Below are 8659 nucleotides of genomic sequence, written 5' to 3'. Positions count from 1 at the left end.
AAAAAAAAAATTATTTTTTTTTTTTTTATATTAATTTATATGCAAATATATTTTTTGCAGTTATTTGGTATATGCTTTTTAAAGTATTACTGGCTGAAGCTTAATGCTGATATTTTTGTTGTTATTGTTGTTGCTTTTTTTCTGTCTTGTTGCGCGGCAAACTAAACTAAACTAAACTAAACTAATTGTATGTTTACCAATGCACACCATACGAATATACATATGTGTGTGTATATACATTCATATGGATGTGTGACAAAAACAAATGTACAAAGTAAAACATGTTTCTGGCAAAAGCGTTTTGTGGCTTGAAATCAACGAACTCAGGCAATTGGAAAAATATAAGCGCCAACATTTGCATTAATTATATATGTAATTTATTAATTTATATATTTTGTTAGCTTTCTTTTTATTTTAGTATTTATTAAAATATTTATTTAAATCTCTATTTGCAGTCTTTGTCCTTAATAGAAATTTGTTAAGTTTCGTTTCTTTTAATGCTCTTTTTCTTACTTTTTGTTTTTTTTTTTTTTTGGTTTTTGGTTTTTGTTTGAGAGCAGTTTGTCTTTCTTGAAGCATTGAGAAGATTGAGAGTTGTGCTTTGTTGTTGTTGGTGTTGCTGTTGTTGTTGTTATTAGTTGGTTGTTTAGCTTGTTTTTGATTTAGTATCTTAGTATTTTAGTAAATATGCATGTAAGTAGGTATATAAGTATTTTTGTATATGTATATTGTTGTACAATAAATTTTTACGTTAAATGGGTTGCTTTTTGTTTTTTTTTTTTCGTTTTTTGGTTTTTTTGTTTTCTTTTTTGTTTTTGATAAATAAGTAATTAAATTTAATGGAAAACTTGAAAAGATTGTTTTATGTTTAAATCGAGGATAAAAATAGAGTGTGTCGCATTTTACTTAGTTTTGCTTTGTTATCAACTTTTATGTTCTTTTTTTTTTTGTTTTTTGTTTTTGTATTGGAGTTAATTATGCATTAAGTATAGTTTTTATGCTTTGTGTTTGAATTTATTTGTGAACGCTTTTGTTTGGTTTCGTTTTTCATTTGGTTTGTGTGTGTTTTCTTTTGTTTTGTTTTGTTTAAGTTGAATAACAACGATATGTTTGCTTCTTATTTATTTGTGTTATTATTGTTTTGTTGTTGTTATTTTTCAATCCCTAACTGCCTCTTTGGGGTTTTGGATCTGAAGTTTTTTTTTATTATATTTACTTTTATAGTCGTGTCTCGAATAGCTTTTTAAATGCAGCCAGTTAAGTACCTCAAGTACACGTAAGCATACCAAGTTCTCATTACTAAATAAAATACTAGTTCGAAAAACCAATGAAATGCTTTTTAGCTCTAATTGTATCTAGTTCGCTGAGTGTGTGTGTGTGTCTGTGTTGGCTTCTACAGTGCCCCACTCTAGCACTCTACATATGGCTAACTAGAGTCTGTCACTTAACAGATTCGCGGCAAATCATTTAAATATATCAAAGCAAGACAAATTGAGAGCTTGAACCTCAGAACCTGTCCCAATAAGTGGGTAAGTCGCAGCCTCAAAGCTCTCGCTCTGGCGAATAATAAATGAGTTTCAAGTATTCTTCATACCCGAAATCCATTCGAAATGGCTAAATAGGGCATTTTGTCTTCCTGCAAGTGTATGTTAAAGCAGGTAGCATTTTCGACCTATAAAATGTACATGCTCTGGACAAAGTGAGTCCGTCTAGCCATATTTTTCAGGTGTGTTTATATACCTCCCATATTAATAGCACTAGCACAATGAGTTTTCAGTTCTTTGTCATATATGCCATTTTTATGTATATCGACTCATTTTTAAATGAAGCTCGAACATCATCAGTGCGTGATATGTTTATCAAATAGAGTATATACAGATATATTAAACTGCAAATCACATTGCAGATCGGACAATAAATACCGAAGTTTATCACGAATTGCGTAGGGTCAAGAAAAGCGCCTGCGAGTGCTGCTTGTTGTTTCAGACTCTAGTATGTGCGCCTAAGTAGGTGTTACTAGCTAGTATCGAGACTAAGCGATCTTTAGTTATATATAACATAGTTAGTATTTAACAGCTGTATGGAGATGCATTTTATGATATGCGAAGATATCATAAACACATTGAAGTAACATGCATAAGTACATATGCATAAGTATGTATAGGAGCAGAAGCTTGAGCTCAGGAGAGTTACGTTACGTTCAACTTGTATTTACAAAAGTCTGTTGTGTGTGCTGTAAGTGTGGACTGTGTGTGTGTGTGTGTGTGTGTGAGTGTGTTTCGGTTTGAGCGCAGTTGACTTTGTTTAAGTATTAACTAAGGAATAAGTTAGACTACAACAAATTGTACATGAATTGAAACTGACTAAGAATACGTAGAAAGGTTCTTTGCACACATACAAAAACCAATTACAAATATAATTACAATTACATATTTACACGGTCGGATTGCAACTGTTGTACAGTTAAATAAAATACAAAACGATTCATTTTCATTGCGTATATTTTTGTTTGTTTTTTGTTCTTTTCCGCATATTTTCATAGCGTTTCTTTAATTTGAATGATCAGCTTTTTGTTTTTGTTCTTTTTTTTTTGGGGGGGAAGTTTTTCTCTGCTATTTTTCAACTTCTCTATTCATTCTTGTTTTTTTTTTTTGTTATGAGTAGTTTTCTGTGTGGTTTATTTGCTTAACTGAGCTATTTACTTTGTTGTTGTTGAGTTACACATTATTGATATATATATATATATATATATATATATATATATATATATATACATATATATGTATATACATATATAAATTTGCTTGAGGGCTTGCGTTAGATGTATTTACATTTGTTGTTAGGTATTTTTATAAATATACATATGTAAATTTAATTCAATTAAATTTTTTTCCATTTCATATTCAATTTTTAATTTATTTAAACATATAATAACATTTTTTTTTTTGTTTTGTTTTTATTTTATTTTTTTGCTGAACACATTTATTCCAAATTTTTTGTTTTCTGTTTACGATTTATTGTTGATCAGCTATTTGCCTTAGCTAGTTTAATTTGCAATTCTATTGGCTGTCCGTGCGCTGCTTCTTCTTGAAAACTCTGCTCTTAATCCGTTTTGAAAATCATAAGCTAAACCTGAACTCTGTGTATATGCTGCTTCTTCTCTGTATGTTTCTTTTTACATTAGGTATGCTAGCTCCTCAATATATATACATATACATATATAAATATATATATATATATAAATATATATTTATATATATATACACATATATCCATTCAATTGCCTAGATTAATGCTATAAAAAAAAAAACAACCTTATTTTACACACTTTACTTTATCTGCTTGTTTCCTTATGCTATAATGCCTCACGCTAAATCATAAAACTTAAATTAAATAAGCGAATTCTTTTCTTTTAGAAATAATAAAAATTGTTTTTCAGTATTATTTTTGTTTTTTTTTTTTGTTTTTGGTGTTTTGCCTTAAAATGTCTGGAGGTTGATTTTTAGTTCTATTTTATAGATACAGTGTGTTTTGGTATGACTAGATACTATACAATACAATATAATAAGTATAATTTACATTAAATGACATTTCTGTTTTGCGTATATATTTATATATTTGTATATATATATAAATATATATATACACATATATTTGGTTTTGTAATTTTCTTCTAAATTAATTAATTAATTTATATTTATTTTAGGAGTTATCCGATGCGTACAAAATACCCAATTATTTATTTAGCTAATTTGCTGTGTCGAAGGGTCGCGTGTGTTTCTTTGAGTGTATTTACAGCAGAGTTATATAAACGCTACAGTGCAGCCTGGGCCCAGTGTTGATATGGTTTTATTTCTTTTGGCGTTGGATGGAGAGGGGGGAGGCACTACAAATCAAACAAACAAAGGCTGAATACTCTATACATCTCGCCTGATATGAATGCGTGCGTGTGTGTGCTTTTGGTACGTTTCTTAAAGGCTGACTTATTCTGTTTGCAGCTGTTGCCTGTATCGAGCGCACACTGTAGCGTTACTGAGTATTGTTTGGATACTCGTTTAGTTTAGTTAATTTTTTTTTTTGTGTTTTGTTTTTTTTTTTTTGGCAGTTTGCTTGCCGTTGCCGGAGCGCTTATGAAATGCCAGCCTCAATCTGAGTAGTTGGCAGCTCTGGTAGCTCTGTGAGAAGCGCAGAGAAGGGTTCCTTAAGGCACTTGCACTTGCACTTGAACAGCTCCCCTGCTGCTTGACCATAAGCCACTTTTAAGTTTTTCTTGGGTATTGTTATTTTTTATTTCCATTTTTTTTTTCGGGGTCTCTCAAATAATATGCATTCTCGCAAGAAGTTGACAAAAAGTTGCCAAAGTATGTGTGTGCCGTATTTGTGTGTGTGTGTGTGTGTGTGTGTGTGTGTGTGTGTGGATCTGTGTGTTGACATTGTTAAAGGACGTGTGCGTGTATGTGTGTCGAGGGGATAGGGTTAGGACAGGGCCTGCTTTTATGTTTGTATATTGTAATTTTTTGGTACTCGTTTCCGCTCTGCGAGTCTCTCAATTGTATGTGTGCGTGTGTGGGTGTGTCTGCGCGTGTGTGTATGTGTGTCTGTGTGTGTGTCTGTGGACGGTTTTCAAAGCTTTATTGTTTACACTTGAATGCTTCTTCATCTTACCCTTGTCACTTCCTTTTACACAAAATAATTTGCAATGTGCTTTCATATACCGTTGCTGAGAATTCTAACATATTGCTAACACTACCCTAACACCTGGATTAAGATCTAAAAAACTTATGCATCGGTAATCAGATGAATCGTAAGGGAAAGTTTCGATTCTATCCAACGTTTAACTCCCAGGTGTTAGATCTAAGTAGCTTGTATATCGTATCGGATGATTTGTAAAGGAAAGTTATCATTCAATCTAACTTTCTATCTTTGTCGCAGCGAACTAGTTCTTCAGTTCTAAAGCATAACCAAATTTATACATATATTCTTCTCCCTCCTATTTGCATCTAAATGACCCAGTTCCTCGCTTTTCTTATTATTCTGAAAACACCGCAACCAAATAGATCGCGGCGAAACAAGCTTAGGTTGACAAAGGAATGTGTTTGTGCTGATATTTGGCGCTTCACCTGCAGCTGCATGAACTAGTTCACTTAGTTCTGATTGTTATTAAAGCAGTTCATGAAATAGAGGTTCGATCAATCGCACCGCTTCTAGCTGCTATCGGAAGTTTTGTCCACGCATCAAGTGACTACGTATCAAATTTGCATTCAGCAAGGGTATTCCATATGCGGCATGCCGCAAAAAGCAACTATTCAAAAATATATGTATGTATACATATTTTTATATTATTATACATATTTTTTTAAATTAACTTTTAACTCCTTTGTATGTTAATGTACATATATAAAGCATATACATACAGTTTTACATTTTTATACATTATTTATAATTAAAATGCGAATTTGCATAGTTTCAGTCGACTTTTTTTCATGTTGATTTTATCATATTATGAATATTCTTTGGTTTGGTAGACGGCATCCGAAATTTGAATGGCTGGGTGGGCGGGTGTGTCTGTATGGGCGTGTCACAATGTCAACACACACACACACAAATGGCAAAAGAGGAAAGAAGTCGAAGAAGTATTTGAACTATTTGGAAACTCATTCCCATCGGGCTGTGCGGCAAGCAAAGTTTCATATATTTATTGTTTTGGGGCATTTGACATTGTGTTTTTTTTTTCAGAGCTTGGTATTATTTGCACATCCACACATAGATATAAATATATTTATATTTATATATATATACATATATGTTTATGTATACATATATATGTATGTATGTATGTATGCATGTGTTTGTGAGGCTATGTACATTCCTCGAGTTCTCATATTAAGTTACATATTATTATAAAATCATAAGAGCCTTTGCCATTCTTCTACATTTGTTTTTAGTATTTTGCTTAAACATCATCAGACATTTGTTCGTTTTTGTTTTTGTTTTGTTTAAACTTTACTTGCTTTTGCCTTAAGTTCTGTTAGTTTTATGTCATCTGATTTCTTCAGTTTCAAGTATATCAATTAAATTGCAGTCGTTTTTATTTTATTTATTTTTTTTTTTTTTGGTTTTTTTTAATATTTAAATTATTATTATTTTTTTTTGCTGTTGTTGTTCTTTTGTTCTCTTTGTTTGTCTTTAGTTAATTTCGTGATAAATTGTTTGTGATAATGAATATTTGTACTTTTTATTTCGTTTTTATTCGGGGGGAGTTTTAAGCAGAAAGTTAAGCAGGTTCGCTTTATAAATAGAACAGTTCTTACTGTAGTTTCTCTTGTTGGACTATTTTTCTTATTATTTTTTATATTTCGTTTTCTCTTTTGGTTTTTGTTTTGTTTTGTTTTATCCCATTTTGTGGGTGGGCGGGTTAGTTGAGCTTGGTTTGTTCTGGTAGTTGGGATAGTTAAGTACGTGAAATTTATTTTCTTTGCTAGCAGACAAACAGATTGAAACAAATGCCAAAGATCAAAGCTAGACCCGATTCAATATTCTCGTTACAGTGGGTTCGATTCTAATAAGAACTCTTTAGCGTGTGTGTACTTGTATTTGATGTAAATTACGTTCTGGTAAGTTGATGTATTATGCTGTCACAGTTTAAAAGCATATACTGTTATTTATTTATTTATTGTTAATAACTATACAAATTGTTGATCTTTATTTTATTTGTAATATTATGGCAGTTTTTCTTTTACTATGCTGTTAGTTTACGTGTGTTTTTGTTTGTTTGTGTCTGCGTGTTTTTGTGGGGGTGTGTGTGTGTGTATGCGGTTAAGTGTTGTGAAATGTTCAATGCTATCAGCGCTGAGCTGGAAGTAATCGTTATCGCTGGCAGCATCATTTTTGATAACTTGTTTAAGCTGCTTGAATCAGCATTAAGGAAAGTTTCCCTTGTTGAAATATCAATCAATCCTTTGTGGGCATAGATAAGCCAAAGGTGGCTCAAGCATAATAAGCTCTGCATAAAACGGCATTTGGTTACAATTTATCAGAAATTTTAGCTTTGAGAACCAAGTGAGTTGCCTGATGGCATTGATTGAGCCAACCATATGAACTTCGTTAGTTAACTAACAATTTTTGGTTTTATATTAAACTGGCAATTAGCGGAAAGTGACTCAAAGGGTAAGCAGTTGAATCACGGAAGTGCTTTCTAAGCGGCTTTTCCAGCGCTGCAAACCAGCTGGATTTAGCAATAGTATTGCAAAACTTTTCAAAATGCAAAATGAGAAATGGTTTAAGAACTGATTTTGCACAGCTGCACAGCACTCTTTTAGGCTGTCTTTACCACACTATTTGTGTGTGTATTTGGCTGTTGTTCTGCTTAAATATGTATGTATTTGTGTGTATTTGTGTGTGTTTGTGTGTAAGGCCTAATTGTATGCACTTTTATTTGCTTTTCACGTTAACTGCGTTTACTTTGACTGGGTTTTATGGTTCTGTTAATTTATTTTTTGTGATTCAATTAATTTTATATGAATTTATGTATTTTCTCATATTATTTAATTATATTTGGTTTTATTATTATTATTAATTTTTTTTTGTTTTTTTTTTTTCGATGTTTTTATGTGTTTTAAATATAGGTAATTGTTTACGCATTAAATTATCAATATTATTTATAATTATTTATAATATTAAATACATACATATATATATATTATTTTCTTGTTTCTTTTTGTTTGTTGTTTTTTTGTTTTTTTTAGTTTGTTTTGTATTTTAGTTTAATTACATTTAATTAAATTTACCAATAGTTTAAATTTGTTTGTTATTTGTTCTACTTAAATTAAACTTAAACAGCTTTTGTAGTCGTTTCTGGCATCCAACGTAACACTTGACAAGGCCAATCTTATACCACTTAACATCAATTTTACTGCCCAACCCCCGATGATATTATAGATAGATAACATCCAAATTTAGCCAAGTGATGCGTTTGCATACCACAGATATATATACATATAAGTTATATACATAATTATATTCATAAAGATACATAATATATATATAGTAATAGTTTATATATATAGTCATAGAATGAGACATACATATGGGGGCATATCGCGTGGGAGGGAGCAAGAGAGCGCGCGCGCGTGGATAGAAAAAAAAAAAAGAGAAAATAGTTTAATGCTTATAAAAAAACAGTTAGCTTTAATTTTGGTACGAATTAAGAGAGAGAGAGAGAGAAAGAGACAGTTATTAGCAATATTGAGCTTAATATTATGCTGACAATGACATTAGCTGAAAGTGAAGCAGGCAAAATATGCTCGAACAGTGTTGAAAAATGTTTGCCTGTAAGAAGTTTTGGCAAATGGCTTAAAAACGCACTTTTCACCGCTGCTCAACACTTTTTTAGGAAGGCATTTTCAGCTGATATCATTGTGACTTTACGAGTAAACTTTACTGAAGTTTTGGTGCTTGTGCATTAGAAATTGGGAGTCAAGACTTGTGCTCAAGACAGAGAGAGACAGAGAGTTGGAGATAGAAAAGGAGCGAAAGAGAGAGAGAGAGAGAAATGAAGAAAAATAGCTTTAGCTGAAGATTTTGCGTTTTGCTTAGCATACGAAATGCTTTACATATGAGCTGGAATGGGAAATCAGGGAAAGTGTTTATGAATGCGAAA

The 8659-nt window shown here is 31.4% G+C and overlaps 1 protein-coding gene across 12 annotated transcripts in view; it reads right to left on the bottom strand.

Moving 5' to 3' along the window:
- Positions 1-8659, bottom strand: part of Sh (Potassium voltage-gated channel protein Shaker) — a 182827-nt gene continuing 174168 nt past the window's right edge. For 11 of the 12 annotated variants that reach the window (XM_032440609.2, XM_032440610.2, XM_070209040.1 and 8 more), the window contains one exon: positions 1-7912. The gene's annotated coding sequence lies outside the window, so the exon portion shown is untranslated. Of the gene's footprint in view, positions 8186-8659 lie in introns of all 12 variants that reach the window. The other variant, XM_070209031.1, reaches the window with a different exon arrangement.

The sequence above is a fragment of the Drosophila virilis genome, chromosome X, assembly GCF_030788295.1.
Source record: "Drosophila virilis strain 15010-1051.87 chromosome X, Dvir_AGI_RSII-ME, whole genome shotgun sequence".
Taxonomy (NCBI): Eukaryota; Metazoa; Arthropoda; class Insecta; order Diptera; family Drosophilidae; genus Drosophila; species Drosophila virilis.
This window is presented reverse-complemented; position numbering and strand designations above follow the sequence as displayed.